The sequence below is a fragment of the Strix uralensis genome, chromosome Z (genome assembly GCF_047716275.1).
Source record: "Strix uralensis isolate ZFMK-TIS-50842 chromosome Z, bStrUra1, whole genome shotgun sequence".
NCBI classification, from domain to species: Eukaryota; Metazoa; Chordata; class Aves; order Strigiformes; family Strigidae; genus Strix; species Strix uralensis.
In genome coordinates, this window is record NC_134012.1 from 56,700,885 (window position 1) to 56,712,678 (window position 11,794).

Sequence of the window (11,794 nt, forward strand, 5' to 3'; positions counted from 1 at the left end):
ACCAAGGACTCTCACAATTTCCTTTCCATAGTAAGATAAATTAAAATCACTTGACAAGCGATGTCAGACAGCAACGATGAAAATTCCTGTAGGTCCAGGATGAATTTTATGTCAGAACACATATACGTTCACCTGAAGAAGTTCTGGCATCTGTCTGCAACACCAGAAACAAAGGTCTAGGTCTCAACAGTAGTTGGTAGAAACTGCACTCGAACCAGGGTTAAATTTAAGTGTTATGAGTTTCTCTTTCTCTCACAGAAGCAGGGGAGGTATGATGAAAAGGCTTTGATTTCTCCCCAGCCCAAGTCCACTCTTATGTACAAAATCATATTTCTCCAAAGACTGGATTCAAGGCGAAAAATGAGCCAGGCCTCAGGCAGCATTTTGTTAATTTTTCCAATTCACTGAGAGATTGCCAGTGTTCAGTATTTTTGCAGAAGCCATCCTTTTCCCCTCCATAAACATTTTCTCCTCATTCTCACAATTAGAATAAATAAATATATATTACATATATATATATAAAAATCAGTGTTTCAGACTTCCTGTATGAAACCCAAGAACAACACTTAACTATGCTTACACTTCACATCTGTATAGATTTTAGGCATCCTAGAAGAAAACAATCACTTCGGCAATTTTATTCACTTTTTATTGCTTCAAAATTGTTATAAAACATAATACTCATAACATCCTCCATATAAATTACCTATTTAACCACCCCTGCAAGTCTCAAATCATCATCTGCGGTATACATCAATAAAAGGTGCTAGTAAAGGGTGGGAATGTGGCCCTTGTGAAGTATGCATGTGTAAGAAAAACATCTTTGTTTTAACAGCACATTCTCTGAAGAGTAATAAATTGTTGTTAGAGAAAAGTAAGTGCCTTGTGTCTCACTAGGCTACATCAGAAGTGACAAAATATGAGGTTCTTACAGAGTTAATGGCATAACATCAGATAATGCACAGACTACACCTGATAGCTACTGGGAAACTGATAAGCAGATGATCCCTTGGGATCTAATTCAACAGTAAAACCTATCAAACTAACAACAAGAAAACCCACAAAAGATTACTGAATACCCAAATATTTGCCGATATACTGCAAAAGCAGGTGGGCAGAATTTAAACTGGTCCCTTGATGATGATTAACTGCACCAACTAGTATAATCTGGCCTGAAGATTCACAGCTTGACAGAGGTTAGAGAACAAAACTTAGCTTCCAGGGCTGAGAGTCCTAAATCCTCAGCATTTCCACATACCCTTGATTTCCTCTCTTACAATTCTGTCCATGGGATATATAGTAGCTTTCAAGTATTTTGGTTATTACAATCTTTCATTTTAAAAAGCCTAGAAAATAAACAAGTGATGGGGTTTTTTTCCAGGTAACTGAAGAAATGCACCTACAAGAGGGCTTGAGGGGAGGGATAGAGGTAAAGAACACAATCACTTAAGCTTAGTGGTACCTGAACACGGAGTGTTGGGAGGGAAACAGCAGGAAATCATACTTTTACTTTGAGCTCTAATTTCTGCTGTTTGTAACTTAGAATGATACATGACCAGTGATCAAAACCAATCCTACTTTGAGAATATACAAGTGCCTTGCCCTTAGTGACAATAACAAATTGGCAGGACTGCGATTTTCTAATGCTCATGGCATAAAAATCCAGTGGTGGTGGCGAAATTGTATCTGCCACTAGGCTCACAGTTCAGATAGAACTGATTATACCAAATACATACAGTAAGCAGTAGATTTTGGCATCATCTTGATAATGTGGCAGATCTCGATAACCACAGTGACATGGAATTAGAGAGTGTATCCAAGTTCTGAGCAATTAACACATTTGGAAAGGAAGGGAGTACTTCATAGTACCTGTCATATTATCATACATCTTGCTATAAAAAAAATATTCATTTTCCATTAGCAAAGGGCATCACTGATTCTGTATCTGATCCAAATCCCACTCCCACCAAGGCTTCCAGAAGAAGCAGAGACACATTACTCTCATGTGGGTAAATTTCCAATGATATGCCTTTCAGTGAACATTATTTCCATTTAACATATACCTGCTTGAAGGTAGCATTTTTTCCATATGTTTTGAGAAAGAAAAGCAAAATCACAAGTCACAGCAGTTTTGAGTCATGTTTCTTCAGAAAAGAAAGAAATAGCCATTGGCTCATAAAAAGTTTTCCAACACAGCTGCTTTTCCTGGAGCTTTGACAGCAGAGCTGTGCCTCTGAATTACAAACAGAGCTGCTGCTTTGGCCATCATAAATTTGGTTCAAAAATCTAAACACTTTAGAATAAAATAGGCTTGGACTGTAATATCCTGTGAGTTACTGAAAAAGATGTGGATACAATTGGAATCCATTCTTGCCCAAATGCTCAGAAACCACAGCAACAGTAGTTATTTTTCCTCAAATGCTTTTAAACTCACTCCAGCCATTGTTCAGTGATTTGTAGGCTCTGCAAAAAAGCAGATGGTGTGCTTTGACCATTGTTTATTTTAACAACAATTTTATTCCACTGTTCTTTCATATCCTTTCTCCTGCTTGTTGCATCTGCTCATTTATTCAGTAATTCTCCTGGGCAAGGGCAATTTCTGAGTTGTGTGTGAGCGGTGCCTAACACAGGATGGCTCTGTCCCTAGTGCAGGTATCTGGAGGCAGAAGTTAAGACACTAAACAATCTTTTGGTGCTATGTGCTATCTTGGGTCACTTGAGGTGTACTGCCAAGTTTTTCATCACTGTAATTTTTGTCCAATTAAGAGATCTAGCAGACAGAAAAGCACACTTTACTTGGTGGATTTATGAAGAGAGAAGATGTCTAAGAAGCAGCAGAAATAGTCTGAATAACGGTCCACTCAGTCTTCCTCAGGGAAAAAAAATGTGAAAAGACATGGGCAAAGCAAGGAGAACTGTTGACAGTCCTGTAAATGCTACAAGCACTAAGAAGTGATACTGAGGAACCATATACGTGCTCTTCAGTATCTGACTCCCTGTAAGCCAATAGGTAACAGAGGTCCACTAATTCTCATCCTTCTTGTTCTAGTGAAAATGCTATGATTTGCTCTGAAGGTAGGCTCAAGTGAACAGAGAATATCATCCCAGTGACCTAACTGGAGACAACCCAAACCTTTGGCTACTCAGACTATTTCAATTTGAAGAGACCCACCCACAGAAAACAAGGGGTGATTTCTAGGTAATAACACCAGAGTTGAGTTTCCAACCAGTAGAAACAAGTACATCTTTTCTGTTTTAAACAGTTTTTCCTAAGCAAATTATCCCTGAAAAAACAAACCATAACTTTTTAAAATGTTCCTGTTTTATTATTCAGCTCTTTTTTACTGTTACTTTTCAATACCATTTAAGAATTGGTACACAGATGAAGAGCAGATGCTTCCTTTTGATTAGTCTTAATACAACTCATTTACTTAAATACAAACAAACAAATAAACCCCAACACATGAACTTTGACCAGCATTTGCACTATATTCTCCCGCTGGACACCTCAATCTTTAGGTCTTCATTTTCTACTGTATGATCTGTGTATGCAGCTACATCACATCATCATGATGGATCGGTGTTGTAGGGATCAGCTCTTCCTTTTGTACATTCTAAATAAAGAAAAGGGACATTTCTGAGTTGTTATTTAAAATGTAAATTCTTCATAAATAGCTGAATCAAATGAGCTGAACATGTAAGTGGATTTGTCCTGTGTCTGCCTAGGTACTTTCTGTGGCATCACTACTCTGTGACTGGACTATGAAGTACTTCAGTTCTCTGGCAGTGCAGCCTGGACATTGTTCCATCCACACATCTGACTTGGCAGCATGTTATTACATTGCTCCGTTATGAGGAACCAAGGAGCAAATTCAAGGACAAATGTGCATTGTGTTGTGAAGCAGCAGCACAACAGTCTGGTGGGTAGAAATGACAGAAGCAGCTAAAGCAGCAACAGGTGCCCTGGGAAGCACAAATAAAGAGGTCACAGTTGTAAGTCATAGCACCTGTCTGCATGGGTCTCCTGCCAAGTTAGGACCAAGATTAGATGGTACTTTCTGACATAAGTGCACAAGCACCTACAGTGCCTTGGGGGAGAGGAAATGGAGTGAGATGTCAGATGGCAAATCCAACCAAGAGAAACCACTGCAGAAGCTACCCAAGCTGTGACTAGCAAACAGACAAATTCCACTTGTGAGCGGTCTCTCTTTCCCCACTCTTTGGGGGATTCAGGTATTTAGATTGCTTATTTTTCAGAGCCAGCATAACAAAGCCTCATTCTCTGTTGCTCACAGACATGCTTAACAGCAATAAGAAGAGTAACAAAGAACTTCATTGCTAAATAACTCTGCTAGAAAGCTAGAAAAGATTATATAGAATAAGTCACTAGTGCTGCTTCAAGATGAGAGGCTGAAGTGACAGTAATCTAAACAAAAGGAATATCAACTAGAGTAACAAGCAGGAAAACCAATGATTTCATGAAGTTTGAACACACCCTTTAGAAGGACCTCAGAGACCTGTCCAAGCCCAATGAGTCTGTGTTTGTGCACTCTCATACACAGCACTGCTATCGCAACAGCTATTCCGGAGATATTCTAGAGCAAATGGAGCTCCAGCTGCAGGCTGGGCATTGAAAGAAGCAGCTTCAATTGGAGTGAGCAAGAACAGTTCCACCAGAGAGTATATAACTAGGAGGTAAAGCAACATGGTAGGAGAAGTGAGGTGAAATCACTTCATGGGCAAAAGAAAGACTATTCATGCTGAGCTGCTTGATGAGAGGAGATAAGGCCACCAGCTTCTTTTCTAATTGTTTTTGAAGAGACTGATGCAAGAAGCGCCCAAAGGGGCTTAAGCAAAGGAGGCACTCACACTGCTGAAAGCTGTCTGCACAGAGGTTCAGTGGCTGAAGAATGCTAAAAGCCTCAGTGCCTGCAGGCTAAGACAAAACTGAGCAGAGCGCTTCTGAATATCTACATTTTGGGCTTAGACACTTCTAAAGAAAGCTAAGCACATAAATCCTTTTTTAAACATAGCCCTCCTTGTGAAAAAAGCTGTCACTATAGGATGTCATGAAATTCTGTGGAGGTTTTAGGGTTTGCTTCTGGTCTATAGTACAAAATTTAAGTCAGAGAAAATACCACAGAGAAAACCAGAATGCACTAGTGTAAAAGAGTTAGATGAGACCAGAATCTGCCCCACAACCAGAGATGTCTGTAAAGACTGGATGTTGTTTGATGCATTATGTAACTCATTGCAGCAAAACATTCAGTTGCTTCCAGGACTCTAAACAGTATCAAAAAATAAAGTTATTTTTAAAAGAGATGAAGCCATGACTTTCAAGAATTATGCTGAATAAATTTTTATCCATCTGACTTCCTGTATATGAAAGTAGCATTGGGTCACTTTATCTTTTGTTTCAAAATAAATGTACTTTAACTTTTTTCTGTGAAGGATATGAGGGTCGGATAAGAGGAAGCTGAAAAATTAAGACCAATTTTTGAAATGAAAATTGCCTAATAAAAGATTATCAGTGATAACAGACAATTTGTAGAATGTGATAATGCTGCATGCAAATGGTTTTTGAAATGCTGATGCACACAAGCCTCTAAAATAGATTTTTATTGCTATGACATGTCCAGAAGATCTTGTCTTCCCATACTGCATTTTTCAAATACATTTACGCATGCTAAGATTGGCAATGTGTCCTGTATATTCATGAAAAATTAATGATTTTGAAAGACTGTGTAGGTGATGCTGCTGGTATGACTTCTGCAATAAACGGTAATAAACTACTGTTATTGTTCTCTGAACTTCAATTTGTAAAAATTTTAAGCAGTAAACCAAGTTTTCTGAAGTATCTATAAATTTTTGGAGGTTCCAGATTATGCCTGGACTTTAAGGTTTCACATACCTACAAATAATCACAAACTGGAAAAAAGTGTATTCAGTGGGGGGGAAGAACAAGGAGAGGGCTTGAAAGAAACTCTTTCCATTTCAGATCACTGTCAAACTTTGCAGTCATCCCTTTTTGTATGAAATGTTACCAGTGTAACCTGGTTTTGTTATTAACATGTCTTCCAATGATAGCAAGAGAAGAAATCCTAGCAACAAAAAGGCAATATTGATTTCTATATATTGAATATTTTATATGTTTGGAATTGTATTTATATACATTGCTTAGTCATGTGTGTTAGCTCTGTCTGGGATTATGCACTTTTTGATGTTTGCCTAGACTATTTTAATTTGCTCTTCCAATTACACCCATGCACTTCTCTAATTGCGTGGCAACAAAATCAAATCTGGGTGAGACTGAGCAGTAATGTCAGGGCTCGGTGCAGGCTGGAGGAGTGCTGGGAACAATGGGAGTTCCCTGGGGGTGCAGCTAGGCAATGCATTGCCACCCAGGGCCATCCCACCGCCCCAGCCAGTGTGCTTGTGTGCCCTGCCATGCCACGTGCCCTCTGTGCAGCTAGCAGTCACAGACACCCTCTGTGTCTCACGATGACTCTGGCAGAGGGCACCAATTCATTCACAGATGTGTCAAGACACACAAGATGTCCCTTTTTCTCATTCACATCATTCCTTACAGCCTGCTCCAGAGCTGTTTTATCTCAGAAATATATACACAGCAGGAAGAGGGGATCCTTTTAATAACATAAGGAGCAAGTGTTAACAGAGTTGTCCTCCTACCACCGCTTCTGCGTTTGCACCCTTTATGTGCCTGGAGAGTGGATACCAAGCTGAAGGTCTGCAATATTGGGAGTCAGCAAGCGTGGGCTTTGCAGAGGCACTGAAGCTGACACTACTTTTCACACTTACCACCTACAGAAGGAGGGAGAGAAGAGCCTGCATGTGATATACAGACCCCAGCTAGTTCGTTTTTTCAGCTCTAATGTGAGTAATAGCAGAGCAAGAGAGTTTGATTAGGATGCACTGTAATAGCAATAAAGTGGGAGAGGAGGTCCCACCAGTTATCTGCACACCAGCCTCCCAGATCACAGTCCCTGGCCCTGACACTGCAAGGTGAAGCTCCCTCAGAGCTGGATCCCAGTCTTACAGAGAGTTTCTATGGTATGGGGAGGGGGTTATTTGGGGTGATATGGGGGCTGCGGAGAGAAAGAAGGCAGGGAGAGAGCGAAGCAGCCCTTTCCCTTTATAGCAGAGCAGGTTTGGTCTACAACAGACACGTGTTTCTTAGTGACAGGAAATTGCACAGAAATAACCTTTTCACCAATTTCTACTGATCTGCTAAAATAACCACCTAAAATCATGTTATTTCAAAACTCTACAACTAGGCAATTTCTCCATGAAATCTGCTGTGGTCCAGATGCACAACAGATACAAGGAAGATAGCAAATATTTACACTAATTCCCACCTACAAAATCCTTAGCTCCTTACCCAAACTACTGTATTCTGTACTTCTAGTGCTGAATTCCCCAGCTCCCTGTAAGAAGCAGCTGAAACATATTCATTTTTACCCTAAAGTGAGGGACCTCTGTTACACATCATGTGTGCACCTCAAGGTTTCTTTGATCAGAAGGAATGTGTAACCCACTGCTTAGCATGTTAGAGGGTCCCCTTCTGTGTCTTACCCAAAGGAAGGTAATAGTTGTTAGTCACTGATTACAGAAAACAGCTAGTGGAAGGAGCCCAGAATTCCCCTAATTCCGCATATGTCACCCACATTAAACATAAAGGGAAACAAAACAGAAAACAAGCAAACAAACAAACAAACCAACCCAAAAAAGAACCCCACCAAACCCCAGACTTTTTGAATAGGTACTGTGTACCTGACACTTCAAATAACCCATGTCTGTGCAAAGTGCAACAACGGGTTAAAAAACATTTAGTTTTTCTAAATCAAATTTTGACTAAAAGTGGGTTCTATATTGGAAAAACAGAGTGGTGATCACTTGTGTCCAGACTGAACAACTGAGTCTGTGGAAGTTTCAGCTGGTGATTTCAGATTGCACTAATTACAGAAATGAAGGATTCAAGCTGCTTCATATCTAGACAAGCTGGTTGCTTTTGTGTTTAATAAAAATAGCTTTCTCAGCTAGGAAATAGGTGCATGAGGGAATGAAGTGTTTTCTTAAGTATCATAAGAATAATTCTCTAAGAGAATCCCTCCACCAGGAATAGTGATGACAAGAAGTTTAACTGATTTCAAGAGGCAGCTACTACCTACATTTTATGAAACTGGGACTATCTACAACAATATAGGGCTGACCTCTAAAATCTAGAAAGTAATTTTTCCATGGTTAAAAATATTTCACCTCTGAAAGGCTAAATATAAAAGCCTAAAGAAAGCACTCGTTTCAGCAGGCTTTGAATGAGCCACAAGATGTTTGACTGAATGTCACTATGTCACTTTTTCAGTCATCTAACACTCTTTCTTCATATTCTTAAGACTGCCTTCCCTGATATTTGATCATTTATGCACTGTACCATAAACATTTCCTTAATTAGAAAGAAAAGCCTAGAATTTCTATTCCTTTTAAATGAAGTATAGAGGCTATTCTTTGACACATACAATAAATGAACCAGATTGGATAAAACAAATAGCTTTACATGAATTTTTTTACTTACTTCCTTCTACTGTAGTATAACAGATGCTTTCATTTCTGTTACAGAAAGTTTTGTTTGTTTTCATTTTCTGTAAGTTCATCTTGCTTTGTTCCATTCACTCAGGCACAATGGTAGAGTTCATCATCCCTTTTCCATAATGAAAGTTTTGCCTTGCCTTTGATCTCTAGAGAACATCAGTTTAGGAGATTTATACTGACTATTGATGAGTAACTTCATCTTCCTGTGAAACTTTAATGGGTGCCACCCAAAACATAGAAATCCATTCTGAGGGAGGAAAGCCAAAGGAAAATCTGAAGTTATTCACTTGCTTATTTCTAGCTGAATACCTAAAAACTGGCACCGAAGCAAGCAAACCAAGTAAAATCCTGGACTTCCTGATGCAGGTGAAGATTTTGGCAAGTACAACATTGTGATAAGAATTTCATACACCATCATTTAGAAATTTGTATTTGAACACCCAGCCAAACCACTGCTCCAAGGTTTGAAATGTCTTTGCTCCTACCAAAATCAAATCCCATCTTTGCAAAATAACTCCCAGTGCTAAATACTGCCCCCTTTTTTAATGTTGTTTCATTATTACTTCTTTTTTTTTCTCATAGCCAATATTTTTCTTTTAATCTATTTCAGAAATGTATTTTCAGAGAATCATTTATATATCTACAGAAACACTTTATCTATCTTAAGCAGGTTCTCTTTGCCAGGGGTGGTCCCTCTCCCTTTTAAACTCTCATGCAATCTATTTATTTATATTCTGATAAGGAAGCCAATAACAATAAAGTAAACATTAAAACTGAGAAAGATTAATTCTATACAGAATCTTTCATTATTTTTACCACCTCATTGCACTTTCATTAGGCCAAGTGCAAAGTCCTGCACCTGGGTCTGGGCAATTGCCAGTATCAATAAAGCCTGGGGGATGGATGGACTGAGAGAAGAGGACTTAGGGATCCTGGTGGATGAAAAATTGGACATGAGCCAGCGCAGAAAGCCAACCATATCCTGGGCTGCATAAAAAGAAAGGTGGCCAGTAGGTCAAGGGAGATGATTCTCCCCCTCTACTCCGCTCTTGGGAGACCCCCCTGGAGTACTGTGTCCAGCTCTGGGGGTCCCCAGTACAAGAAAGACATGAACCTGCTGGAAAGGCTCCAGAAAAGGACCACAAAAATGATCAGAGGGCTGGGAACACCTCTGCTGTGAAGAATGGCCGAGGGAATTGTGCTGCTCAGCCTGGAGAAGAGAAGGCTCTGGGAAGACTTTATTGTGGCCTGTCATTATATAAAAAGGGCTTAAAGGAAAGGGGGAGAGAAGCATTTTACCAAGGCCTGTAGAGACAGGAGGGGACAACAGTTTTAAACTGAAAGGCGGTAGATTTAGGTTGGATATAAGGATATATTTTTTACGATGAGGGTGGTGAGACACTGGAACAGGTTGACCAGAGAAGCTGTGTATGTCCAATCACTGGAAGTGTTCAAGGTCAAGTTCGATGGGGCTTTGAGCAACCTGATCTAATGAAGGATGTCCCTGCCCATGGCAGAAAGATTGGACTAGATGACCTTTAAATGTCCCTTCCAACCCTTTCCAACCCAAACCATTCTGCAATTCTGCAATTCTATGACTTCTTACTGATAGATGTAATTCATATAACAGGATACTTTTTCCCTACACAGACCACTCTGCATGAGTCAAAGAGGTAAGAGCCAGGTTTGAGCATCTCATTTCACGGGGTTGGAGAGTGAATGAATGTATCTCATGGTACTTCTATTCCTGTGTTATCTCAAAAGACCTGCTATTCCAAGGCTGTCTCAAATGTAATTTCTTCTCTGAAACCCTGTCCTTTTACTGGTCTTTCATTCCAGTCCTGAGTTCGCTGCTTTTTCCTTGTAACCTTGACCACTTGCAATACTTCTTCCCTGCTATATTAAATCTCTGTCCCATAAAGTTCACAACTCACACATCCAGCTTGGAGCATAAGAAATCCAGTGCAGTTCAGCCTATGTGAATGTATACACTGCTTATATGCTCAAAGTGAAATGCCTTGCTGGGTTTCCCAACCACTGTCAGTCCCATAGAGACTTATGCCCATCTTTCATGGAAACTACAAACAGCTTAGAGGAGTTTTTTCACTTTTAATTAACCTAATAAGAAACTCTGAGTTGGTTTTAAAATTATTTCATTAACCATTTTGGGTACTACAGACTAGCAGCTAAGAACAACCCTTTCAACTCAACCAACTGCCTGGGGAGGCTGGTTATTAGAGCTAATGACCATCACCTAGAGGCTTTCAGGTTCTTTGAAATCTGCTGCCCTACACGAAGCCAAGAAGAACTTTTTCCTCCTTTTTCGCAAGTACTCAAAATACAATAAGCCTTCATTAAACCATCTTACTTGCCAGATGGTTATTTTTCCCTGTTTTCAATGATATTTTTTTTTCATTCCCCCAAAACAGGCTGCACAATAAAAAAACATAAAACAGATATTGGACACTTAAACTGCAGCAATACTAATTGTGGTATGAAAAAAAGTTCAGGACTTACAAGCCCTTCATTTTTCAGTTTCCATGGCAAATAATGGCATCTTAGTCCACTTCTAAATGATATATCAGAAAAGAAATGACATCCTCATTCAGCATTTCTACAATAAACTGATGAATTCTCAAAATGAAACACAGCCTTAATAGGTATGTAAGTGATCATTATAGAGAACAAGATTTGTTAGGAATTTCCACCTAAAGGCATTTTCAACATCAGTTTTTCTTTATTAGCAAACACTGACTTTTTAATGAGATCATTGCTGCAGTCTCTGGTGGTGCTATTTCAGTTTGTCTCCAATTATAAACTCAGTAGGTCACAGCACAGCCTGAGGGGAAAAAAAAAAAGGGAGGAAAAAAAAACCAAAACAAAACAAAAGAAGGGAAAATCCACAGAGAATGAAACCTATCAATAGTCCCATTAAAAATATCAAGTACAAACTCTGGGCTGAGGGCAACCAGCAGACACAGTTTCACAGTTTCATTTTACGCTGAAAGAAATACTAACACATCCCCCAACTGATTGCATTTAAACCTCATACGCCTGGAGGTTTCACTCACAGAAATATGAGCAGTCCATCTCAAGTACTCTAGGGGCATCACCTCAAGTCTGCAGCAGAGTGCCAGTCTTAGGAACATCCCTGTCAGTCTTCCACAGTAACAAGGAATAAGGACAA

The 11,794-nt window shown here is 39.5% G+C and overlaps 1 long non-coding RNA gene across 1 annotated transcript in view; it reads left to right on the forward strand.

The window, feature by feature from the left end:
• LOC141937912 (uncharacterized) overlaps nt 1-5,793 on the forward strand; it is a 39,630-nt gene extending 33,837 nt beyond the window's left edge. Inside the window, exons 4-5 of the long non-coding RNA XR_012627115.1 lie at nt 3,050-3,188; nt 3,727-5,793. This is a non-coding gene — a long non-coding RNA (uncharacterized LOC141937912). The remainder of the gene's footprint in view (nt 1-3,049; nt 3,189-3,726) is intronic.
• Nucleotides 5,794-11,794: the final 6,001 nt, after the last annotated feature.